This window comes from Vulpes vulpes, chromosome 8 (genome assembly GCF_048418805.1).
Source record: "Vulpes vulpes isolate BD-2025 chromosome 8, VulVul3, whole genome shotgun sequence".
Classification (NCBI taxonomy): Eukaryota; Metazoa; Chordata; class Mammalia; order Carnivora; family Canidae; genus Vulpes; species Vulpes vulpes.
The window spans coordinates 107,073,460-107,100,958 of NC_132787.1; the positions used below are offsets into that span (position 1 = coordinate 107,073,460).

A 27,499-nucleotide genomic window follows, 5' to 3' on the forward strand; every position below is an offset into this window, starting at 1 on the left:
CATTTACAATGAAGAGTTATAGTACCAAGAAAAGAATATAAGATATTTGGAAAGTGCTGGGACCCTGATGGCAGTTTTGAGGCAGTTGAACTAAGCCCCTAAAGCTGTGTGCCTGTCCTACCTCGGGACTCCTCAAAATGTGAGATAATAAATGTCCATTTCATCTCATCCATACCTGCAGCCCAAATCACCCTCACGTATAGTTATATTTCTTTTTCTAACGGCTGCATACGTGAAATCCAACATTGGTTTCAACCAGATGTGGCAGTAGCAAAAGAGACCGCAACTAAACAATTATACATTTAGAGGAAAACACACCCCAAGCAACACCTCTGTCTAAACACAGAAAACTAAAATCATGCAGAGTTATGCTTCACTGCAGAGACAAAATGGCTTCTTCTGGATTTCTAGTCATTTGATGGTTCAAAAAATAGTAGGTGTTATATACGTCTTATTTTATGAGAGTAATCCTCGATGGCAATGGTATTAACATTGTCCTTTGTTTTGGCACATTAGAAAATGCAGCTCATATTTCCAAGCAGTGTGATCCATGCTTTTGTTTGGATCATCTTGTTGAATTTCTACAGCAAGGCCACATAGTTGGAAATATCCCCATTTCAGTAATGAGAAATTGGAGTGGAAGGAAGTTAATTAGAAGAACCTGACAAAGCATTATGTGAGAACTTGCCAGAATAGTAATAATGACAATGGCAGGAGCAGAAGTACCAACAGTATCTTTGGCCTGTGCTGCTTGGTGTCCGGGAGGCAGCTTAACCACCATTAGTTTCCACGAAAAATAGGCAGTGAGAAAGCGTCTGTGCTGTCAGATGAAGATAAATTAGTTCAAATATTGCATCGTGAACTAATAAAAAAAAAAAGAGTGAACAATTGTCTACTTTGGGTGTCATGTTGACTTTGGCGATTGATCGTCAAATCCACTTTATTTCACAATTTTTTTTGGTCTATTTTACCTATATTTGACTTTCTTCCTTAAAAAATTATCACAGAGTCACAGATATCTTCTCTCAAAAAAGTAAAATACTGCATATTGTACTCTAAACAGGACAAGGGTTTTCTTTTCTAAACAAAAAGGAACCTGTGACCCCCGTGTGAATGGCGAGAGAATGCCAGGCCACTCCTGGGGAGTCTCCTTGCCAGCAAATATCAGGTAGCCAGAGTAGCCCAGAAGCCCAAGACAGGACATGTGTGAGAGGGAAACCCAGTATCCTGCAATTAATATCCTCCGGGCCCCCTGATTGGTTCCTAAGCAAGGTATTTACACGTTCTTCTACTTGCATCTTGACATAACAATTTTAGGAAAACATTTTTTTCATTCTAGCACTCCTACTTTAAATTCCTTTTCACCTTTTTTTCTTCAAAAAGAAAAAAGAGCCAATTTTAATGAGTCGTGCCCATTTGAAACCACTGATTTCTCAGACTTTCCAACTCACTATCTTCTTTAACAATCTCACAACCTCCCTTAATGTCACAAAACTGTGTTTTATTTCCCCTGATTCTCTTCATTTCATTTCATCATTATCGTTTCTATGTGCTTCTAGTTCAAAGTTTAGGAATCAGCCCTGTGAGAAAAACCAAGTACCACCATACTTTGAGGAGATTTGGGAAGGTGGAGCTCATTCATCTTAGTCATAGCCTGCATTTAAACTGAGCCAAAACCTGAGATGGTTTGTGATTGGCCCTTTCCTCTGCCTTGGAAAGAAACAGTCTGACTGTGTTGAGCTCCATCTTCCCAAGTAGAGGCCTTCACATATTGATGGTGACATGGGTAAATCTTAACTTCTCCAGTTCTCGAATGGAGCAGTGTGTCGGCTATGAATCTGGCAAATGCGGCTGCATACGGTGTATTCCAGTGTGCTGTCATCTATTGACAGATGAGTCTGTTTGGGAAAGTGAGATGCAGAATGAGCAGCACAGAGAAAATATATTGATATACACAATGTATGTTCTGGGGCTACAATAAAAATTTAAGATAGTGGAGATACAGCTATCAAGAACAATTTCAATCCATGTCAGTTATTAAGAATTTACTTTATTTTTGCCAATTACAAGAACTGCAAAGATCTCACTGTGGGCTATGCACCAGGGCTTGGCCATTCACACAGGGATATTTAAAAATACGCTTTTCTGTCCAGTCAAATAAATTCCACGAAAAGATGTTCAGCTAAGAAAGACCAACGAGACACTGACACATCTGATTGCTACAGCAGATCTGTCAACCATGGTGAAAAATTTTTAAAATGGGATCCACAAAGGCGAGTAGACATAGAGAAAGAGTTTGGTTTAGGTCAGCAAGTTTGCTGCTGATCTAAGATGGATGTGGGAACAAAGGGGGCATTACAATGAGATCACATGCTCATGTATAAATCCAGAGAAGTCAGAGAAAAATGAAAGAATGAATGAGTCTGTGGCCCCATAAGAGCACAGAGGCAGATACTTGGATTGGACGTTTCTTGAGAAGGAAGACCCCAGTCTAACAAAGTAGCTGCTACTGATCCCATTCCTAAACACAGATGTTGTGGGTGGTCTACCCACACATGCTGCACCTTGGAAATTTACATTGTTCCTGATTCACCATGAATCTCAAAACCTGTCTGATTCCCAGAGATCTGTGGGTAGGAAACATGGGACTCAGAAAAAACAGTAGGTCTGCTTCTGGGAAATGTGAGTCCGTCCCTATTATCACACACCTCCATGGGAGTAAAAACAGACCATTTTTTTCATGCAGCAATAGTCAAACTATTAAAATCCCTTATATTTCTCTGGCAATTAAGATTTTTGCCATTAAGTTTCATATTTATTCAGGTGTTGATCTTTCATCATGATACTAGCCAGTAAGCCAGCTTGGACAGAGAAGATCTAGAAAAATAACATCTATGTTTAAAAAAATAAAAATTAAACACACAAACACAAAATCCTCCTGAATTCACACCCAGAAAGCCACCAGGACTCTGAGTGACCAAATACTAATGTTTATAAGTAGCCTCTGAACCCTCTGGGTGACCTTTTCTTGCACACCCACGCCTACTCTGCAGCCATCCCTACACTGTTGTTGGGTTGTAGCCTGTTTGGCCACAAGCTTTTCAGCTCCTCTTGCTTTTTCTGCTAATCTCACACATACGTTGGTTTCATTCTCTTTTCTTCGTCATGATAACCCTATTCTGAGGCAACCAAGCCACACCACAGGCAAACTGGGTACCTCCAGCCAGAACGATAGTAGAATCATAGACCTTACAGTCATGGGCGTCTTGTGAGTTTTCAAAGCACTTCCTATCGATTTCATATTCCTTGTCACACCATGCCAGAGAGGTGGATGTTTCCCTCACTTTACAGGTAAAGACCGTGAGATCCAAAGATCTGAACTGATGCGCTCACAGGCACATAATTAATAGTGATGCGAATGAAACTTAATCTAACACCAGCATCAGCGAAGAACTGTGCCAAATTTTTGAAATCTGCTGAGTTTTGTTAGCGTTTGAGCTCTTCACATTAAATAAATAGACTTAATTTACATAAAATATTCCAACATTAAGCACTACCTCATGGTATGTAAATAATACTTTATTGCACAGAAAAATAGAAAATACACACACACACACAAACATATTTATACACATTTTTATTAGGGCCAATCCAAAGCAAGAATTGATTCTTGTATTACTTGGAAATGCCATTCTTTTCTGGGGGAGGAAGGAGTTGGCAGGAAAAGAGCTAACCCTGCAACAGAGCTAGACACACAGGCTTGGCTTTTTATACCACTGAACACTTGTCCTCCCTGGGTGGAGGGTCCATCCATGGGTGATAGGATCCAAGACCCCCAGTGGACATCTGAAATTGCGGAGAGGGCCACATCCTATGTATACTATGTGTTTTCCTATGCACACGGAATTATGATACAGTTTATTTATTTTTTAAAAAGATTTTATGTATTTATTTTTTTTTAAAGATTTATTATTTATTTATGATAGAGATAGAGAGAGAGAGGCAGAGACACAGGAGGAGGGAGAAGCAGGCTCCATGCCGGGAGCCCGATGTGGGACTCGATCCCGGGACTCCAGGATCGCGCCCTGGGCCAAAGGCAGGCGCCAAACCGCTGAGCCACCCAGGGATCCCGATTTTATGTATTTATTCATGAGAGACACAGAGAGAGAGAGTCAGAGACACAGGCAGAGGGAGAAACAGGCTCCATGCAGGAAGCCGGATGCAGGACTCGATTCCGGGTCTCCAGAATCATGCCCTGGACTGAAGGTGGCGCTAAACCGCCGAGCCACCCAAAAATCCCCCTATGATACAGTTTAATTTATAAATTAGGCACAATAAGAGATTAACAACAATAGCTAAAAATAAGCCAGAACAGTTATAGCAATATGCTGTAATAAAAGCTATGTGACTATGATCTTCCTCTTTTGTCTCAAAATACATTCTTGTACCACACACCCTTCTTTTTTCTTTTTAAATAATTGTATTTATTTATTTGATGGAGAGCACAGGCCGAGGAGCAGCAGAGGGAAAGGGCGAAGTAGGCTCTCTGCTGAGTAGGGAGCCAGACGCCCGGCTCGATCCTAGGGCCCTGGGATCATGACCTGAGCTGAAGGCAGATGCATAACTGACTCAGTTATGAGAACCACTCAGGCGCCCCTGGACTCACGCTTCTTGTGATGAAGTGAGATGATAAAATGCCTATGTGATGAGATGAAGTAAGGTGAGTGACTTAGGCATTGTGACATAGCCTGAGGCTACCGTTGACATGGCGATGCTTCTGGATGGCCTTTGACTGTGGATAGCCGAAACTGTGGACAGCCAAACCAGAGATAAGGGAAACCTACTGTAGTTTTCCAGACAGCGTCATAGAAACCGTGGAAGAGTGAACAGAGCTGACCTCGAGAGCACTCTGAACACAGTGTAATTGCTTCAAGGGATCATCAAACAGAACTTATAGAAAGGTGAGGATGAATCTCTGTCCTATAAAGAATAATTTGAGCTACATTTCTACATTTGGGCTACATTTCAAATGGCATGTTTAGTGAATGCAAATCAACAACACTGAGTAAGGGATATATTTCAGAATGGAGAAAGTATCAGTAACGAAGGAAGAGAGGGACAAAGGAAGGAGGGTGAGTAAGAGGAAGGGAGGGAAAAAAAGAGGAAGAAAGAAGGAAGGAGGGAATGAAGGAGGGAGGGAAGGAAAGAGAAGGAGGGAAGGAAGGAAGGCAGGAAGGAAGGAAGGAAGGAGCATAAAGTGAGCATATCAAATGCATTAAATTATTTTTTATTCCTTCTCTGAGACTTACAAGAATGCCAATTTCCCCTACCAGAATCAAATCAACCAACCAACCAAACAAAATAACTTGATCTAAATAAATAAGAAAGTAAGTAAGTAAATAAATAAATAAATAAATAAATAAATAAAGGACACATGGGTGGCTCAGGGGTTGAGCATCTGTCTTCAGCCCATGGCGAGATCCCAAAGACCCAGGATCGAGTCCCACATCAGGCTCCCTGCATGGAGCCTGCTTCTCCCTCTGCTTGTGTCTCTGCCTCTCTCTGTGTCTCTCATGAATAAATAAATAAAATCTTTAAAAACAACAACAACAACAAAATAACTTGATCTACGGGTTCTGTTTAAAATCGATCATAGGTGCCAAATGACAGGAATCTAAGTAAAACATGAGATTAAGGAAAGGGAAGACTGAATCCATTCTAGTGATTCTTAATATGCCTATTGCCTCCATTTCCGTTTGGAGCTAATAGACTGAATTGAAAAGTACTATTAGGAGTAAACAGAGCATATACATACACAGCATACATACATATATAATTCATAATTTAAGAATAAAATTGTATTAATTCATTCAATACTATTAACCATATAAAATTAATATATAATTACAATAACGTATAGTTTTATCTCTTAGAAGTAAGGCAGTGTACAAAAAACAAATGTAGAAGCCCACACTCTCAGTCCCCTAAAGACCCTTCAGACAGTGGGAAAGCTCACACACACTTGCAAATTCATACAATACAGTGAAGTTGGGATAATCACCATAACAGAGGGATAGAGTGGTGTGAGGCTACAGGGGAAAAAGAATTTCTGTTGTGCCAGGAAGAATTGTTGACGTTATGGAGGGCTGGAAATTTGTGTTCTTTGTTTAAGTTTCTTACATGCCTATCAGAGAATTATAAATTTAGCATAAATTTTACATGATAAAAAGGCTGAGATTTAAAAAAAAAATTGGGCGTTTTGCTCGATCCAAGGTAAATTGAGTCTGAGAAAAGCCATTTCCTTGATGAGGAACCTGGTGGCGCATCTTACAATAAAACACACTCTCTTCTCGCAGTGAAGCACCATTACTGTTCCTGTGAAATGGCATGTTCTCGAGAGGTAATTGCAAATTTCCTTCCCAAGCTGAAATTTAGGAATTACCAAGCAGGCCTTGAAATCAGAAGCACCAGTTGGCTCCATGTCCCTTAGCAAATTTTTTCCAGAAGTAAATAATTGTTACTGGCTGAAATGACATTCAGCCGAGGCAAAACGGTCCTTCTGAGGCCCAGTGGGGTGCTAATGGTCAGATGGTATGTCCTTAACTTGCTGTGATGTGGAGCAATGCACTGAATCTTGCCCATTCTGTTTGAAACACTTAGCTTTTCAATAGGGAGTGCTCAGGAGGAGATGAAAATTGCTGTGGCCTCGGAATGAAAACAAGGAGGAGCAAATGGAAACAAAATTGGTGAGCACCCCTCTTAGAAGCTGAGGCTTGTTTCCTCATCACTGATAAATATGGGGGAATTTATTTTTGAAAATTTTTATAGTAATAGACCAGGCTCAGTCATGAACAATGGTGTGTTTAGTGACTGTAAATCAACAACAACACTGAATAAGAGATACACTTCAGAATGGAGAAAGTATCAGTAAGTAAGGAAGAGAGGGACAAAGGAAGGAGGGAGAGTAAGAGGAAGGGAGGGAGGACAAGAGGAGGAAGGAAGGAAAGGAGGAAGGAAGGAAGGAAGGAAGGAAGGAAGGAAGGAAGGAAGGCAGGAAAGGAGGAAGGAAAGAAGACAGACAGGCAGGCAAGTAGGCAGGAAGGGAGGAAGGAAGGAAGGAAGGAAGGAAGGAAGGAAGGAAGGAAGGAAAAAGGAAGGAAGAGAGGGAGGGAGGGAGGAAAGGAGGGAGGGAAGGATGGAAGAAGGAAGGAAGGAAGGAAGGAAGGAAGGAAGGAAGGAAGGAAGGAAGGAAGAGAGGGAGGGGGAGGGAGGAAAGAAGAACTCAAGGAGAGAAGGAAAAAAGGAAGGAAGGGAAAGGGAAAGGGAAAGGGAAAGGGAAAGGGAAAAGGAAATGCTTATCCAAAGCACAGTAACACCACTAGTTTGAAAGTGACTCCCTTCTAGTCAGGAAATGAGTCAGGCAGATGGTACTGAGGTCTTACAGAGTCCTCATCCATAGATGCATGACTGATTCCCTGCGACGTCTCCAGGTTTCCAAGCAGGAAGGCCTCAGCCTAAGGCCTCTAAAGAAGGGATCATTTGCGTCTTGGAGATGGGGCAGGCAAACGAGGGAGGCCTCCCTCACCTGAAGAAATGACCCTCTACTTTCATTACTGTTGCTCTGTGGCTGCATTGCACCTGTTAGTCCCAGCAGCCAGGGCACTGCCAGGAATGGCCAGCTGCTCGCCGTGTGCTTTCTTCTTTTCTCCCCAAGTGTATCTTCAGTGGGGCCCATGAAGGCAGGATCACTGCTGGTGCAGTATACAGAGCAGGGCACAAAAAATGGTATCTGCACTGCTTTCCGTATCCTGAGCAATCCCATTATGACCAGCATCCCTTACACAGTGTCAGAGCCATTCTTGCACTGAGGAGCTTTGGAGGGAAGACACAAGCACTTATTGATCGCCTGGAACATGCCAGACCCCGAGCAAGGCCTTTCCACAGTGGCCATATTGTTCCATAGTATTTATTCTTACAAAAACTCTGTAAGGTGGGGCATTAGTCCGTTCTGTGAATGACCCTGTAGAGGGACCCTGTGAATGACCCTTGTGTGTGCACACTGGGTCAGTAAACGGTGGGTCTCAGATTTAATCTGTCCCAAAGCAGTGGAGTCTCCGCCCTATAGAAAGTGGTGGGATGCTGGGAGCTTGGCTACACACATAAGAACAAGTTGTGTTCTTGGAGGCCAGGACTCAACTGTTGGCCGCCCATTTTCGCAGACTGCTCCTCTGTCTAGATACCCTGTTGATTCTTCAAGTAGCACCGAATCCTCCCAATAAATTTCTTTTCTGTGTCAAAGATCCAGCTCTGCTTCAGAGACCTACTCAGGTGTCCCCTCTTTGCACCAAGACCTCTGAGTGGCACGGAGAATTAGAAAGCAGAACACCAGGGAGTGAATCCAGAGAAAGAACTACCACTGCTGTCTGGACAGGTGGTGCAAAGTGCTGGAAGTTCCCTGAAGGAGGGTCGAGTCTGAAAGGATCTGAACCTCAGGGTAAGGGAATAAGGGGCAAGAGTCCCAAGCTGAAGGAATAAATAGCATTAGCAAAGGCACAGAGCAGCAGAAAGGACGTGACGTGCTTGCCCCATTGCAGAATCGCTGTAACTAGTTCTGCTGACTTCCTGTGGACTCCTTAACCCAACTTCAGGGTAACTCCTCTACAATGAGGGACTGTTTCCTGATTTCTTTAATTTCTTGATTTCCATTTCCCATGGGGTTGAATTTGTTATAAACAGTCATTAATTACCTTAGCTCAGAAAGGCCTCAGTAAAAGGTCACGTGTGCAGCCAAATAAACACAGTGACATTTCGTTGTGCACATATTTTGTTGATGTATCTTCGGACCTTATAAAAATACTTTTGACACAAAATGCTTTCATATTTCTGTTCAAAGATGTTGGTAGCGAACTAACTAAAGCCAGGATGATATTACTGAATAGGGAAATTGCTTTAAGGTGAAAGAAGAAGAAGGAAAAGGAGAGAAGGAGGGAAGAAGAAAAGCAGTAACATGCTGTTTCTAGAAAAAGAAATGAGTCAAAATACAAACATTAGTCTTTAGAACTATGCACCCTGTCATATTAAGCAGCTTGACCAGCTTTCTAAGAAGAAGTTTGCTTAGGAAGTCAGCCGCATCTCTTAGACCATGCATATCGAGAGACTGAATAGTCTTTAAGAAGTGAAAAACATTCTTTACTACATCTTTTTTTTTATTTAAAAAATACATAAAACTAGAAATATCCACTTAACACAGTTCTCCACCAAGTAGCTAATTTTTCATTGTTCTCGATAGAGAAGGAGGGAGTGAAACATTTTACATAAGAGCAAGGGATATGTTTGGGGGCATGATCACAGGACCAGTATTTGCACATAACAGTTGAAGTGTCCTCCCACAGAGAGGCAGTTTTCACTGAGTGAAGAGGGCATGTCCTCAGTCTGAGGCATCCAAATTTTCTGGAATGAATTTGCAAAATGGCATCAGAGAAAGACCTCCACCAAAGCAGAGGCATCAGCCCAGCTGTGGTTGTTCACCTTACAGTCATGATGATTCTTGACTTTGGAAAAATCCAAAAAGTTCATTGTGTGGAGAAACCATGTGTTGCAGGGCCTGGTCCCTAATGCTATGCTCAATGCCTCCACACCAGGCTCGGAGCAGCAGTGGACTTGGGAGCCTGGGAAGAATATTTTGATAAGAAAAGCAAAATCTCATGAAGCTCCAAAGATCTGACTAGTTAGGAGTCAAGTTGAATAAGCTACATTAATCAAGATGGCATAAGATCAGAAAGCTACAAGAGTGGTACTTCTGTATTCCTACAAATGGCCAACAACCAAGATATCTATCCAAGTTGTAGCAGGGGGAAGGCTAAATGGGCCCTCTTTGTGCTCCCCGTGTGTGTAATTCAGTGCTTCATTTTAGATCGTGTACTCATTCAGGGTTACTTGAATGCTCATTCTGTCCCTAATTCTGTGCTTCCCAGTGTAAGACAGAGAAATGGTTAGACAGAAAATACATTCTCTGCCCTCAAAGTGCACCGAAGAGACACAAGACATATAAAAGCACCATGACCCAGGGGATATCAAATGAATGATCTGAAATACAGGCTCTCTGATCACTGACGCTTTTTAGATATGTTTAAGAGTCAGAAATATATCAAAATATAATTCACATTTTTATTTCAATTAATTATCAAATGCTTACTTAATACCATATGATTTTATCACTATTCAATCAGAATTTCTTGAACTTACTATGGTTAAGTATCACTTGAGATCTTTGTTAAAAATGCATGCCCTGCAGCCTCATATGCATGTTTATATATATATGTATATATTTATATTTATATTTATATTTATATTTATATTTATATTTATATATTTATTGGAGTTCAATTTGCCAACATATAGTATAACCCCCAGTGCTCATCCCATCAAATGCCCCCTCAGTGCCCATCACTCAGTCACCCCATCTCCCCGCTCACCTCCCCTTCCACTACCCTTTGTCAGATGCATGTTTTGATTGGGAATCTGCCTGTGTCGAAGGGCTCAGGTGATTCTAATGCAGGCAGAGCTCCCCTCATACTTTGGGAGACTCCAGGGAGTAAATATCTCCACCCAATCTGTCAATCTCCACCCAATCACATCCTCATATGAAATTTGTAGTATTGTGTATATTTAATCCATATTTATTAAATGCATGAATGACCACCATTTCTTATAGGCCAGGCATCATGATGAGTGTTCAAAATGTAAAAACAGATAAGTTACTGGACTCAGAGGTATCAGTATATAAGGTCTGACACACAGTAGAGAGTCTGTGAATTACACATTGATAAATATTTATTGTCGCCTAGGTACCTGCCACCGTGCAAAAACCAAAAATATGGCTCACAAATGCCTTGATAGAGGGGAGCACAGGGTGCTATTAGAACAGAGAAGCACCTGGCATACGCCTGCCCTCTCGAAGGTCTGCTCCAGGACCTTCCTTGTCAACAGCTAGAATTTCTACTTGGCTCTTCCTTTGCCAACATTTTCATGTCCACCATCAGGTTAAATAGTTCATGGATGCAAAACTAATGCAAAGGAAGCCACCCACAGGCTTCCAAAAACCAATGGGTTATGATAAAAGATGTAATGATCCCCACTTCCTCTCTCAGCACTTGGGAACTGAGTGTACCCAGAGAATGAACTGCAAGCTGTACTGAGAGAGAAAGAGAGAGAGAGGGAGAGGAGTGAGAGGGAGAGAGAGAGAGAGGGAGAGAGAGAGAGAGGACACCATAGGTAAGACTGTGAGGCTCTTGGGGTCAATGGCGCCATGTTGAGAATGTTCCCATAACCTAAGAGGTTCAACCTTTTTCCCACGGACACCAGAGGGCCACCTGGGATGAGTCCCTCAATCATTTTTGTTTTGAATCCATCACTCTGAATGAGGTGAATGTGGACGAGAGAGCAACGACTCAGAGTGAGAAGGTCAGTGGTGAGGCTTCTGCAGCAGCTAGCGCCAGGCTGAAGGCTTGCACTGAGGCACTGGCTTGGGGTTGGGAGAGAAGGGACAGATGGAAGATAATGCCTTTAGGAGGTAGGCTTGGCAGACTTCAGACAACCCATGGTAGTATTTTGAGAATTTCCCAAAGACACTCCCAAGTTTAATCCTCTGATTGCCAGTTTCACACATGCCAGCTGACATGTGTATCATTATCTTATCATGGCTCTCCTGAGAGGGAACAAAATGCAGGATCAATGTCATAAACACAGCTCTCTGTGCCACAGAGGTTAAGAAGGTGGAACAAATTTACAGCGATCCTGACAATCACTGATGCCTAGCTTTCTTCTTGCTCATTACCTCTGGTAAGGACCCATGGGTTGGCCCAACAAACGTAAGTAGTACAACGAGGCCCCTGAGTGCGATCCTTTGTGCTTCTCCTAGACAGCCAAGCAGCCCTGCCTTTGACATTTTTGCTCAGTTGGAATCAGCTTGGGCCACAGACAATCTGCTTGCCTGCTTCAGGAGGATTCTCCACCGCTCCTCGACCTATATCCCTCTTCATGGGGCTTGTAAGAGCTCCTGCTTGTGCACACTACTGACAGAGCATGTGATCATGGCTGCAAAGCTCTGCAATTATGCCTGGTTGGTCTTTTCATCCCCTGTCCTAACCTCTGCTTTGTCAGCTCTGGTCCTTTCTGCCCTAAATCTTCAGGCCACAGCGTCACCCTGCTCCCATCCAGACGCATTATAGATTCCACTGAACTTTTCTCTCTGGCTGCCCATGGAGCTCTCCCTCCAAATCTCCAGCTGCTAGCCAGGGAAATTCTACAGCCACACGAAAGGAGCTGGTGGACCTGACCCTAGACCATGTGGCTACTCACCTCTCTCACAGCCAGCCTGCCAGAGATCAGACTTGCCACATTGCATATCTCAACAAACAACTGGTTTACCTCAGTTCAACTCAACAAGCATTTATGGAGAACTTACCACGTGCCTGCTGCTATAATAGGCAATGGAGATACAATAATTAATAAAAAGGTTCAAACAATCCAGAAGTGTTTCATCCAAACGAGAGCATGTAAAGAAAACCAATTAATTATGAAAACATAGAACAACATAACTGCTAGACCACACACACCGTGCTAAGCCAGCAATGAGAAAGAAATATATATATAATTCTGATCAGCAAAGATGTGAAGAATGGTTTAATGGGGTTTCATCTGTTTTAGGTCAGCTCTACTGAGGTAGAATTTGTAAGTAATAAAACATTTTAAGTATACAGTTCAGTAAGTTTTGATAAATTTGTGTGCCTCCTTGGAACAACAATCACAATCAAGATACACAATGCCTCCATCACCCCAGAAGTTCCCTCTGAGCTTTTTCTATTCAACTCTTGCCGGTGCCCCCAAGATCTGCGTTCTAGCAATATAGATTAGACTCCTCCTTCTTACATTGGGTACAAAGGGAATCACATAATATGTATCCTTTTGTCTGCCTTCTGTTCATCATGATACTTCTGAGATTCATTCATGTTCACGTAACAGCACTTGATTTCTTGTTATTGTGAATATCATCTCATTGTCTGCATATATTGCATATTGTTTATCCCCTCACATGTTGATGGCTGGTGGGGTTGTGTCCAGTGGTAGGCTACAATGAATAATGCTGTTGTGAACATTTGCATGAATATGAATGGATGTGTTTTGTGGATATAAGCATCCTATGAATTTTCATTTCCCCTGTGTAAATACCTGGGAGTCCACTTGTCAGGTCATGCAGTAAGTTTCTGATTGACTTCATAAAGAAACTGCTGAAGCATGTTCCAAAGCAATTGTAATCATTGTATATTCTCATCAGCGATGTGTGAGAGTTCCATTGGTCTACATTGTGATGACACTTGAGGCTGCCAGTCTTCTTTATAGCTTAACCATCCAAGCAGGTGTGTTAGTTGTATCTCATTGTAATTCTGATTTGGTCTTCCCTGATGACTAATGTTGTTTAATAGCTTTTCATGTGTTTATTGACTGCTCACATATCTGTTTTTACATTAGAGTCTGCTCACATTTTTTAATTGGATATTTGTCTCATTGAATTGTAAGGGATTTTTCTCCCTACATATTCTATACAAGTCCTTTGACATATATATATATATATATATATATATATATATATATATATATAATATTTTCCGCCAATATATAGCTTATCTTTTTGTTTTCATTTGATGTCTTTTAAAAAGCAGAAATTTTAAATTTCAATGAGGGGCATGTCACCAGTTTTTCTTAATAGGCACTGCTTGTTTTGTCTTATCTTTGCCAATCCCGAAGTCACAAAGTTTCGTCTTTTAACTTTTCTCCAGCAGTATTACAGCTTCAACTTTTAGATCTAGTCTGTGTTAAATTTTTTGTGTATACCATTTTCATATCAAAAGACTAATCCTGCAGTTAAACTCACTATTGAGCTTCTAATTTCAGATAATGTATATTTTACTTCTGCTTCATTTGTTTCCTAATTAGAGATTTTGGTTCTCTGTTGAAATTCTCTGGTTTTTCTCTCTTTTTTTCCATTTCCTTATGTGTATTAATCATAGTTACATGAAACTTATTTTCTATTATTTCTCATGAGAATGATCTGTGGTTCCCTTTACCTCGTCTGCTTCGTCTTTGGATTCCAGTCCACTTTCAGGGTAATTTGGGTGACTTTAGCCTCTTACCCTGTGCAGCATCTCTATAATGATGTTTCTTGCCCTACTAAGTGCCAGTCCTCTGACTGGGCAAACCCCAGATTCTCAGCCTCTCGCTCTGTGAACAGATTTGGCCAATGCCCCCAGGGAAAACAGCTCCAGAGATCCAGCTTAGCCTTCTGAGGTTCTCTCGCGTCTGAAATCCTGGCCTCTCTGGGCCCCACTGCATCATTAGCTCACTAACGACCTCACGCATAATCTATTTGTATTTGACTTGGCATTTCTTACTGTTTCAGCAGACATGCTGATCTATGCAAGCAATCCCATCTCATCCAGAATGCAGTCCTTGCATTTTCCTACATGTGGTGAATATGCATGTGAAAGCTGTTCTCAGAGACAGTGCTGCACTGCCCTCCAGCCCTGCAGAAGTCATTGAATCACCCTGGATAGTGACTGGAATAACTAACAAAACTTACTTCAGCATATTAGGGTACAAATCCATCACATCTTGATGTCGAAATCATTTTAAACAGGAACTCCTTTTGCTTTGTGGTTCTCCTAACCCAGGTTCCTCAGGTCAGGCAAGGAAAGGGTTGGGTCACAGCAGTGTGTAATTCCTCAGGCTGGACATAGTCCGCTTTACTTCCTCTGACCTTCCATTGGCCCCACCTTCATATGGTCCCGCTGAAATGCAAAGAAGGTTGGGAAGAGTGGTCCATGGCTGGGAAGCCACTTCTCAGAACATCTCCAAACTCTGGAAGGCATTCTGAGAATCTATAGTGTCCATGGACCATCATTGCCACAGCAGACGGGGAGGGAAAGGGAAAGCCCTCGAGGTGACACCCGGAAAGAACACAGGCACTTGTCAGAGGGAAGGCAGCAGACATGAGAATTTGCTTTCTTGGAACAAAGGAGAAATCAAATGGGTAGACTAGAAGTAGGGATTGCAAAACACAATAAGTATTTTTAGCAAATCTTTGCTGCCATATATGAAATGTGCACATTTTGTGTGCCAATAAGATGGAAAAGTGCTACCTTTATTATGTAAGGATACAATGCTTTCTATTAATATGAATTGTAATAAGCCTGTCAATTTTAGAGTTATTAAAATGTGAGAAAACTAGTCATGTGGTTGTATGAAGTATGGTAGATGAGATCTTGAGAAGTTTTGCCCTCCTTCTCCCAAAATATGCATCTTAGTCAGCTGAGGCCTTTAGTAAATTAGAGTCAAGAATGGAGTTCCGTCGTTGGCATGATGAGGTCCAAGAGAGATACTCAACTTAGTGTTCTTGGGGCCCTGACTATGACCTCCTTGCAAGGGGTTTACTTTCATTTTTGTTTTTACTTGGTCTGTTTGTTGGGTTTGATCTATAATTGCATAGTCAATTTTCCTATTTGTGCCCAAACACTTCAACTCCCATAGGCTCCTGTTGGAGCCTCCTCCAACTCCCAGAGGCAAGGATGTTAAATCATTGAGGCATATTATTTCAGGTTAAAGCAAAGAATATGACAGCTTTATGGAACAAATGGAGGCCCTTGCCTTTAAATACAACCTGCAACTAAATATCCTGTATTTGCATATTCCATAATAAATAAATGTAAATTCCTTAATCATTTAATACAAGTGTCAATTTCTTGGCTTTTAAATATGAGAAATTTGACTTGAATTCAGTTTGATTTTTAGTTGAGTGTGTGATAAGGGGAAGAGAGACATGAAAATCTTTCTGTTGTGACAGGTTTGAGAGACTACAATGAAAGACAACATTGCTGTTATTATAGCTACTATTAAAATCCAAATGAATGTGCTATCAATCAATAAACATATTTTCGTGAATATACATAATGAATACGAACTCATTATAACCATATGGGCTCCACGGGTCAAAATCATTACAACCCTCTGTCCTCAGGAGATTGAAATTTCTTGGTGATATAACATAACAAATGGTTAGAAATTCTGCATTATAATTTTGTTGCCAAACTATGTTATTATTATTCAGATTAATCAGATCTTAATACATTGTAACAATATTAGTCATTATCCAAGTACATTCTCATAACAAATATCCGACAATATAAATCTTCTAGCATGCTTGTTTAGTGTCAGAACATTCCAGGGTTGGATGGGCCCTTAAAACATCTGATCAAGTATGATCCCAGACTCCGTGCCTCAGTCATCCGCTTGGCTCTGAGTTCACTTAGCCACTGCTTGAGTACTTCAAGCTATTTTTAAAAAGCTGTTTGTGTTTTTGAGTCATTCTAATTAGGAATGTCTTCCAACACCCTCCTTTCCTTCCCTATCCACTGTGCACCACACACGTCCCAGAACTGCAACCAGGTTTAAGGAAGATAATGCTTGGAAAGTGCTTTGCAGAGTCTCTAGGACATAATAAATCATCAATAAAAAAACATCACTAATTAATTTTACTTTCCTTCTACCCCATGTTCATCCATGGAGATTCTAGTTTCTTTTAGGATTCTGCTTACAAGAAGCTTCTTCCCTGAAGTCCTTTTAGACTCCTGACACTGGGTTGGTTAGATTCCTCTCACTGGTGTCCTTGTAGTGTGTCGGGCTGACCAACTGAGCACCACCCAATCATGGATTCTCATTTGTATTCCACATCCCACCATCAGCTTCTCTAGGCCAAGGGCGTGGTCCTGTTTCCTAGTGTTTATAGTACCAGCCAATTATTTAGCACATAGTAGATGGTTGATACGATTTTTTTAATGAATGACTAAAAAGTGTGAATAACTATCATAGCTATTAGGTAAAGCAACAACTGCTATCCCTGGAACGATTTCAAATGCTGAGTGATAGGATGTGGTGTGAAATACGACCTATTAGTATCAGCAGCTTCGTTGGGGTCTTGCACGTCAGTGTACAAGCGGATAAAAGTGAAGTCATGTTTAAATTAGGGAAGGTCAAGTTTATAACAAGTGAACAATAGTTGGGAGAAATGGAAGCGAAACCCAGGTCTGAGTTCCTCTAATTCTCTGATCTGGTTGTGATGCCAATTGGCCACCTAATACCTTCCCCTACAGAATTATTCTTTTATAGGACAGTCTGTTCTTCTAGCATCCCAAAATTGATATTCATTATTTAGTTTTGTAGAATTTTTTTTTCTTTTTTTTTTTGATGAGATCCAAAAGAAACAAATACAAACCCAAACTAATTCAAATTAAAAGTACAGTAAAGAGGGATCCCTGGGTGGCACAGCGGTTTAGCGCCTGCCTTTGGCCCAGGGCGCGATCCTGGAGACCCGGGATCGAATCCCACATCAGGCTCCCGGTGCATGGAGCCTGCTTCTCCCTCTGCCTGTGTCTCTGCCTCTCTCTCTCTCTCTGTGTGACTATCATAAATAAATAAAAATTTAAAAAAAGTAAAAGTACAGTAAAGAGAATCGCCATGCAACATCAGAAGAATCCCATGGAACACTAGTCTCTGTGAGCTGTCTTTCTCTAGGACAAAACCATCACAGGATCTTTTCATGGATGTCCTGTGTCACCATTGTTTCCTTTCTGGGTTTCAGTCTCCCCTTGGGGCTCTCTGTTCTCATTTTCCAGAGTAATTGCACATGTGTGTCTTTGAGTTGCCATGGCACTGACTCTGCTTCAGCATTCGGCAGCATATGATGTGATCATTTTGTCACTCAGCTTGTCAGAGAAGAAAGAAATCTGTGTTGGGTATCTGCCTTGATTGATTCTGACTGATTGCCACTGCCAAAATGGTGGGATCACCTGGTCCACATGGGGACACGTATGACCATGTCCACTAGGGGTTGCAGCCCACACATGGCCGCTCCACCACCATGACATGCCCTTGCATGCTAGAAGTTTCCCTCTGAAGAGCTACCAGTCAAGATAACTCCATTGTTAAATTTCAGCACAAAATTCTTCATATCCCCCCCAATGACAACTGGGGGAACCCTATTAAACACTGCAGGTACTTGAAAGTTACGTTCTGTTACCTAATTGAAATGTTCTAAGTTGTTTTTCATCAAATGTTTAAAAAACTGTGTGGAGAGTCATTTCTAAACCAGAAATTTTATGTGTATATGAAGCGCTGGCTTTTTCTTTAATTTGCTCTTGTTCTTATATAGCTAGATTTGCTATTAGATTGGCCTAGCTATTTTTTCAGGTATAAAACAAATACTGGATAATTTTGTGTGCAAAAGTGTTTGCATGGCAACTAATTAACATACAGACTAACATAACTTTATCTTGTTCTCAGAACCACATCTAAAACTCATATATCTCCATTCTGAGGCAGACATTACATACCTTAATTTAGTTCTTCATTTTTCAAAAACTTAAACTCATTACATAGAGATGAATACACTGTTCATGTGTATTTGCATACAGAAACTGAGTTGTCAGCTATATTTTATTTAACTGTATTTTCCTCTTTTGGGTGTTATTTTCTTTCCTATCATATGGAAACTATACACTGTAAGGCTATGACAAATGACTGAAGGATTTGAGGATGGTAATATGTATTCTTTTCCCTGGTCAGTAGACATGTATACTGCTTGATAATCTACCGACTATAATTTGGAGTTGGCTTCTATATTATGGAATTCTTTGCATCCTCAAGGAATTCTTTCTGCACTTATTTTCCAAAATGCTGGCTTCATCCATTCATCCACTTCCATCCCATGCAATGACTGCCAGGTCCTTGTTCTGGATCCTCATCACTGGGGAGCTTTGTAAGCCTTCCTCTTATTTCTTTGAAGCCATTTCTTCAAAAAGCCATGGTAGCTTTTTCAGGAATCCTTTACTTTCTGGTTGAAAACCCAGGAATTTATTTTCTTCTCTCTAATATTTCAAGTTAAAATTATACTCCTTGCAACCCTTAAGAATGGATTGGCAAATATATGAAGGAAGGCCCTGGATACCCCAGCTGTATCCACAGGAGACCTTGCTAATTGCACATGGCACGGTTTCCAGATGGGCCCAGATACCCTCAGTTGTTCTCAACACATCTCTTCTGTCATCACCCTGATGGAATTAACAAGGAAGGAGAAACCTATTTGCAATCCCTGTGTCATTTATTCATCTAACAAACATTAGCTAAGAACTGTGCTTTGTGCTAGAGTTAGCAGAAAAATACCCATTCCCACCCTGGTGGGGTTCACAGGTAATGGACTAAGGAGATGTCAATACTGTCCACAGTCTGGTGGCCAACAGTACAAGGGACAGTGGCCCATACAGGCAAGAGTGATTTGCACTGCCTACATGGGTATGGAGGGCTTGGAGGGAGAGGCCTATGGTGCAGGAAACCAGGAATGGAGTCTTGATCTCACCTTAAAAGAAGCTGAACATCCCAGGCAATATAAACAACAGTAAGAAAGCAAGAAGGCCCAGAAACTCTGACTCTGCCCAGCTGGTAGGACGAGCAGGGAGTGGTTGCCAAAAGGGGTCAGAAGACAGGTATTACAGCTTGAATTCTGTCCTCCCCGATTAGTGTTGAAATTCTAACTCCTAAGCCTCAGAATGTGACCTTATTTGGGGATAGGATCTTTAAAGACATAATCACGTGAACCAAGGTCATTAGGGTGGGCTCTAAATCAGTACAACTGGCGTCCTTTTAAAGGGGAAATTTGGAGACAGATAGGACCCAGGGAGAAGGCCATGTGAATATGACAATAGTTACTGAGAGGTAGGATGTGAGGCTGAAGGGAGGCTCCTGCACCAGCCCTAAGGAATGAGCACTGCCTAAGCCTCAGTCAGACTTCTGGCCTCAGAACAGTGAGGTTCTGGGGTGCTTTGTCCTGCAGACTCAGAAACTAACCCCCCGGGTGCCTGACAGCATGGGGTCCCCTGTCACAGAGCATGACCTTCACCTTGTAGAGAACCAGCATCTTCAGAGGGCCTCCAGAAAAGTGTGTCCAGCCTCAGCTGTGCAGTAGAAAGGGTGGTAGACTGCGCCACCCAGTTCAGCACAACAAGCCTTCCCTGATTAGTGGAATAATCTGGGCCAAGTGTTTCAAAAACCATGACATGTGCCTTCAAGGAACTCACACACACTAGCAGAACAACAAAAATGTAAAATGTAGACCATAAGAATGCAAGATAGTAAATACTGTCCTTGGGAAGAGAACCCACAGCTAGCAGATTAGAGAAAAGGAAGAAATTCACCTTGATGTGTGTGGGGAGGTTGGGGAACATATTATAAAGGAAGACATAGTAAAATCTGGGTGAGGAAAGAGTCTGCTATTCAGAATATTATTGTCACAATTAAACTACTCGGGTGTAAGAACGTGGTAGCCATGTGGCACAATTAAAGACGGGTATGTTAACGCAAATTTCATACGGATGGAATCTGCTGTATCCATGCGCCTTTCAAAAGGAAAAAAAAAAAAAAGATGTGATAAAATGAAGTCATTGCTGCTTGTGATGTTTTAGAAACACCTTAATGTCACCCAGGAGACAGACTTGTATTTCTAACCAACAGAGAAGGTGAAAAAAACTGCAAAAAATTCTTAAAAAGTTGCCAAGTTGCCATGAGAGTTGACGAATCACAGACAGATCTGATTGCAAAGGAAGCCTGTAGCTCTCACCCAGTATCATTCCTTTGAGAGAATTAAATCCTTCTAGAAAAACTTTCTATCAGACTTTATGAGCTACACTTTGATCTTCACCAATTACTATTTTGGGGGGGTTTTGAACATTTTGTTTTACCTCACCTCTGCTTTGTTGTCTAGCATATTGAGGTTCTGATGGGGGAGGGTTAGCAACACCTCCAAAATAAAGCGCTACAGTGTTCTCAAGGACTTGTTTCCGTGTCCTATTAAAGTCTGCCAGCCTGTGGGGTTGAAGCAAGGAGAGCTGTGTGCCTGTGAGTGACTCCTGACGAGCCTGGCTAGCACGCGTTTCTTAGGGACTCTTCTCTCACATTAACCGTAGAGCTTGGGGTGTTGGTTGGGTGTTGACATAAAAGTTCTGCCAGAAGGACCTTAGGAGTCTGTTGAAAGTTTTCCATTTGGTAGCAGAAAGCTTGCTTTTTATTCTTCTTTTGTTGACAACCCCTTAAGTTTTCTGCCCTGTGGGAAAAAGCGCTGCGATTTCTCCAGTCTATTGAAACCGGCTTGTTACTCCCCAGAACTGACAGTTAAAGAATTATGGTTGAGCAGTGGAAAGAGCTAAAAAAAAAATCATGGTACAAACCATAGACAAAATATTGAGAGTCACCAAAGGGTGGGGACAGCCCTTATGATAACCCCCTCCACCCCGCCCCAGTGTTCCCTGACACTGTGAAACGCAAAAAATCTAGGTCCCTCCTCTTAATAAAGAAGGGATCATGCTGGATGTTGGGTGGGACACCTGTGATTAATTTCTTAGTTGGCCACTAACTGGCTCAGGGGTTCTAGGCATTGACTGCCCATGAGAATCACCTGGAAGCTTTTAAAATGCTCAGCACCCCAGTAGCACCCCCAGACCAAGTAGATCAGGGTCTAGGGGGTAGGGACCCTAGAGGCAGCATTTTTAATGTTTCTCAACTGATAACATGAGGCCCAGTTTGAAATCAGCGTGACTTTTTGTTCCGGGTAAGTCATCCCATCACCCCCCCCCCTTTTTTAGAGGTATTTTAAAAAAGATTTTATTTATGTATTCATGAGATGCAGAGCGAGAGAGAGGCAGAGACACAGGCAGAGGGAGAGGCAGGCTCCATGCAGGGAGCCTGACGCGGGACTCCATCCTAGAACTCCAGGATCACGCCCCGGGCTGAAACCAGGCGCTAAACCACTGAGCCACCCAGGGATCCCCTCATCCCCTTTCACCTATGCTTTTCCACCCACAGAATGGACCTCTGCAAATGTCAGGGCTCCTGAGGGACACTGCCGCAGATATGTGTCTCAGCCTTGGGCACCCCAATAAAAGTAGACAGTGTGGACTCATGCTGAGACTTCCATTCTGAAAACGACTGAAGAGTAGAGGAAGTGCCAATAATTTGCTGATCTGAGGGGCAGTATTCTTTCTTCCAGGACAAACCCCACTGGTCAACACCATCCTAGCTTCAGAACATTCCTTCCTGGGCTTCAAACAGAGACAGATCTGGGAGGCTGAGTTTTAGCTACTGGTTCTGTTTAGAGACAAATTCATGGTTGTGGCTCTAAAAGCTGAACCCGGAAGAGCCAAGCACTGGAAGGCAGTCCAAGCAGTATCAAAGTCTGGAAGGAGGACTTACATGGCCTAGGAAGAGAAACAGGAAAATAAAACCTGACTCATTAAAGCCACAAAGCTGACGACAGGATGGACACGAGTCAGCAAGAAGCAGATGCTGTGGGAGAAAGGATCTAGCTCGGTGAACATTAACTGAGAAGCCAGAAGCGAGCTATTGGCTTGATCTAGGGATGCATCTTGAGGATCCCAGGTCCTAGTGGAGGGTGGGTTGGTGCCTTTTTGGCAGAATAAGGTGGGCGTTTGCAAACAACAGGTTTCCCCCCACAGGGATGTCCAGAAAACTCCCTCTCTCAGTTGGCTACTCGGTCCCTGAGAGTTCCATGGGTGATTATCTGTTCCGTTCACTTGGAAATGAACCCCCCTCCCAGCTGTTGAAACCTTTTCTTCATGCTATGTCTTCACCCTTGTTTTTTTTTGTGGCCCCTTTTTGAGGTCAGATTCACCTTTCATTTCACTTAGCACCAATCTTTGGCAGCCAGCACTTCACAAGTATCTGTCTTCCAAAGTAGTAATAATTTGGGGAGAAATCATTGCAACTGGGGGACACTAAGGAAATATGGGTGTTCAAATAGAGTAGAAGAGAATCATAAATGACTTTGAGGCAGGGCAAGTGTAGAGGCATCTCTGCCTTAATTGCAGGATGCAATGTGCTCGTCTCTTTGTTATATGTTCCTCCCAACGTCGGAGGCATCTGTTAATGGATCTCTTACTCCGCTAGTCTGTAGCCTTTTAGAGGACAGGGTCTGGGCCCTCTTCTTTTTAAATTAAATCCTTACTATGCCTCAGTGATAGCTGGGATTATTGCGACAGGAATGATGTTGCATATCAATATTCCAGAATGGGTTCTTGGCTCTCACTGTATTGACCATAACTGTGAGAGTCTAGCCCTGTTATACTAGGAGCCAGGCTCCTGAAAGAGAAAACTCTTCTTCTAGAGCATAATCAGAACCTGGGGACATGTGCTTATGTCCACACTATACCATTCTTTATAAGAGCACAGGCTGGTATGATGGGAAGCTTTCCCACCTCTGGAGAGGCTACTCAACAGTTGGCATCCAGCTGAGAGGAAGGAAGAGCTAAATACACAGCTAAAAGGCCATGAGTCTCTGACAGCGCTCATGTCCCTAACCCACCCCTCTGTCCAAGGCCTAAAGAGGGCATAAGAGCAGGACAAATGGGGATCCCTGGGTGGCGCAGCGGTTTGGCGCCTGCCTTTGGCCCAGGGCGCGATCCTGGAGACCCGGGATCGAATCCCACATCAGGCTCCCGGTGCATGGAGCCTGCTTCTCCCTCTGCCTGTGTCTCTGCGTCTCTCTCTCTCTCTGTGACTATCATAAATAAATAAAAATTAAAAAAAAAAAAAAAAAAGCAGGACAAATGGAATTTCTAGATAACTTGGAGATCCCATAGCAGAAGGGCACTGGAGAGCTTTCTAAGGTGTTCCCTACAAAACTTTCATTTAATTGAAAGTCCCATCTTAACCCATTATGACACATAAACAACAGATTCAGGCAATGTGATTGACAGCAGACTTTCAGAATCCACAGAAACCAATACCACTTGGGGATTCCACCCACACCCACCTTCTACCCAGTAATGTCTGAGAGCTGGCCTCTAGTCTCAAGGAAGTAATGGTTCCTGAAAGAAAGCTGTACAACCTAGGGATCATGGCATATTCAAGGATGGAGGTGCGGACAGTGTAATGAGAAGCCAGCCAAGACTACAGTGAAACAGAAGGTAAAAGGTAACGTGTAAGATTATGTAAGCGGAGCCAGGCCACCCATGAGCTAAGGTCTACAGCCCTCATCCAGAATCTGATTCCCTTAAAGGAAAAAAAGAAAAAGAAAAGGAAAAGAAAAAAAGGAGAAAGCAAGAATTTAAGATTTGAATAGTTTCCAAAGAGGAAGGAATTGGGTTCTGCCCTAAAGTCTGGGGTTCTGGGTTTATGAGTTAAGTGACCCCTTGCAAGCAGCAATGGAGTTCCTATGTGCTGTTGCTCATAAGCTTGAGTCTAGTTACAGGGAAGTTAAGTAAGTTACATGCTCATGGCCCTGAGTTTTGTGGACTAGCATTCCTGAGACTACATAATGAGTTGCATTTTGTAGCCCCAGCCTTTAGGACTCTAGCTGGTGTTCACCAGTGCCAAAGTATTCATTGGCACCTTCTCTGCATTAGGCCCTGTGCCAGGATGCACGTTGTCAGGCAGCAGACAGGTTCTGGCTTTGCGGAGCCAGAAGCTAAGTCAGGAAGGAAGAAGTAACTAGTGACACAAGGTGACCCACAGGGGTATGAAGCATGTGAATGAGGAGTAAACCAGGAGACCTCGCTTTATCTGGGACTCAGGGGATCCTCCTTGGAGTGTGACACCTAAGCTCAGACCTGGTGGAGTCAGATAAAAAGGAGGAATTGCCCAGAGCTTTCAAGTCCTGCATCTCATACAAGAGGCCAGTGTGATCCTGGTCGTAGCTAGAAAGGGGTTACAGGCTCCCCGAGACTCAAGCCTCTAGATGAAGGATGCAGTTACTGATCTTTCAGATTCAAAGTAATCTAACTGCTACTAGAGCCTGTAGATGGCTTTTTTTTTTTTTTTTTTTTTTTTTTGCAATTAAAGTAGCCCCATTTTAACCACTACTGGATACCTAACCTTGGATCCTCTGGGTTAAATGCTTCCTGAAATTCTGACCAAGAACGTCAACATATTTGGAAGATTTTAACTATTCTTCTAGCAAATATTTTTCTGTGAAGGGGGAGGTAGTGAATATTTTCAGCTTTATGGGCCATAGGTTTCTGTCATGACCACAGAACTCTGCCTTTGTAGTATGAAATCTGCCATAGTCCCTAAGCGAATGGATGGGCGTGTCAAAGACTCATAAAACCCTATTTACGAAAATAAGTTGCTGTGACCATAGTTTGTCAACAGTTGCTCTAAATAGTCTAAATATATATTTTTTGTATGTTTTTTATTGGAGTTCGATTTACCAACATATAGCATAACACCCAGTGCTCATCCCATCAAGTGCCCCCCTCAGTGCCCGTCACCCAGTCACCCCAACTCCCCCACCCACCTCCCTTTCCAACACCCCTTTTTGTTTCCCAGAGTAAGGGGTCTCTCATGTTCCGTCCCCCTCACTGATATTTCTCACTCATTTTCTCTCCTTCCCACATTATATGGTCTCATTCATTTGGGGAATATAAAAAATAGTAAATAGTCTAAATATCTAAAATACTCTAACATGTATTCTTGAACCAACCTGTAGAACAGGGAACTTTGATTGTAGACTACATGATCGAGCTTTGGAGAATTATTTAACCGTGGGTTGGAGGCAGCACTACTGGACCACGCTAATGAATGTTGCAGGAAGATCATGGTAGGAACCATCACTGGGGTTGGCATGGGATGGCATGCCCATGCGTGGTTGCAAGAGGAGCGAGAACACAAGCAACTGTGTTCTGAAGCTCTTGTTGCAGGGGGTGGGCTCCGGCTGCTGAGCTAATCACAGTAGTCACGAAGGGCTCACATAACCGACAAGCCTGTGTCCTTCACACTGATGGACCGTCCTGCCTCTGTGGAGACTTGCTCACCATCATCACTGGCTTCACTCTAGGACCCTGAGTAACAAAGGGTGACTCTCCAGAATATTGCGGGCTAACATGGCACAGCAAGTCACATAATGCTAAGTTTTAATGGCACAGTTAACACAAATACATCGTTAAGTCCACAGAGAGGTGGATGCAAAGTCTTTCTAAACAACCCTAATGCTACCACAGTGTGGTCAGCTGTCCTACTAGTCTGCGATGTGAATCCAGAGAAGAGATGAGGGCTCTGTGACGTGCTGGACGGATGGCAGCTGACTGGGACAGGCTCCTCACTCCCAGGGGGAAGGGTGGGGGCCACAACACAGGCTTCTGAAGTCTAGGGCATGGCTCCAGGATTGGGATTCTCATAAAAGGTTATAAGTTATCAAACAGTTCCCATCTGTCAAGCTCACGAGAGCCCTCATCAAGCCTCAGAACTACGCACAGTGTCCTTGGGGGGTCACGCAGAAGCCAAGGAATTTGTCATTGTCCCATCAGGTCACTTCTCTTGGGAGGAAAAAAAAATGTGAAATTTCCTGTGAAATTTCCTGCGAAAACATGCACAAAGTGAAACCAAAATGTTAACCACACACCTGCATGTGGAGAAGGTTTTCACCTCATTATACTTCTTCCTCCTGCACCCCCACGGCCCCACCATCGTCCTCTGTTTACTCGTCTCCCACCAGCGGCCACACTTGGGTCCACGGCCTTCTCCCTTCTGACGGGGCAGGGGGCCTGGAGCCATCCGCTGGACAGCTCCAGGCTCCTCTCAACGGGCCCGGTGACTCACATCTCTCTGGTCGCTTCATGCTTCCGTAGCTAATCCAGAGTCAGCACCACTGTTAAAAACACCAGTTGTTAAAGATGAAACAGAGATTGGAGCAGGTGGGCTGTGTGGGCTGAGATGTTACACCTACAAAATCTGCAGAGAAAAAGAACTTCACTGTGCAGTTCACTGCACTTTAAAACACACACACAGACGTGCATCTACTTGGAGCCAAAAAACGAAGAAAGAGCGCGCCAGGGAGGGAGTGTCGCTCGCACAAAGGCAAAGGCAGCGCGTCCCCATGGGCTCTGCCTCGAGAAGTGCCAATATGCAGAAGCCTGGAACGTGCCCTTAGGATTGCTTTGCTCTGTCTGCGTGAGCTCCTGGGGGTGGACCCCTTGACTTTTCCATCTCAGCAGCCTGGGCCCAGCACATGGTCTGTGGGTACACAAAGTAGGTTGACTCAAGAAAGAAAAGAGTGAGGGGGAAAAAAAAACAAAGCAAAAAAACAAACAAAACAAAAACCAAGGAGGGAGATTTCTTTCTCCCCTCCACAAAAGAATTTGATGTGAGTTCCCCTGGGGGGACCTGCATGCCTCTGGGGGCGCCTGGATGGCTGCTGGGAGACACCATTAATTACCTGACACCTGGGCACAGATCGGAAAAGAAGTTATGAACGTCATTTCAACTTCAGTGGGATGTTCTTGCTTCCTTTCTCCTTTGGGTCTCAGATCTTCGCAGATGCAACTCACGGATGCGAGGTCATGTTCCATGTCTTCGGATCATCCACCCTAACAGTAACGTCACTTAC

At 42.9% G+C, this 27,499-nt stretch overlaps 1 long non-coding RNA gene across 1 annotated transcript in view; it reads right to left on the bottom strand.

Moving 5' to 3' along the window:
• LOC140599851 (uncharacterized) overlaps positions 1–26,645 on the bottom strand; it is a 38,936-nt gene extending 12,291 nt beyond the window's left edge. The window contains exon 1 of the long non-coding RNA XR_012002832.1: positions 26,516–26,645. This is a non-coding gene — a long non-coding RNA (uncharacterized lncRNA). The remainder of the gene's footprint in view (positions 1–26,515) is intronic.
• Positions 26,646–27,499: the final 854 nt, after the last annotated feature.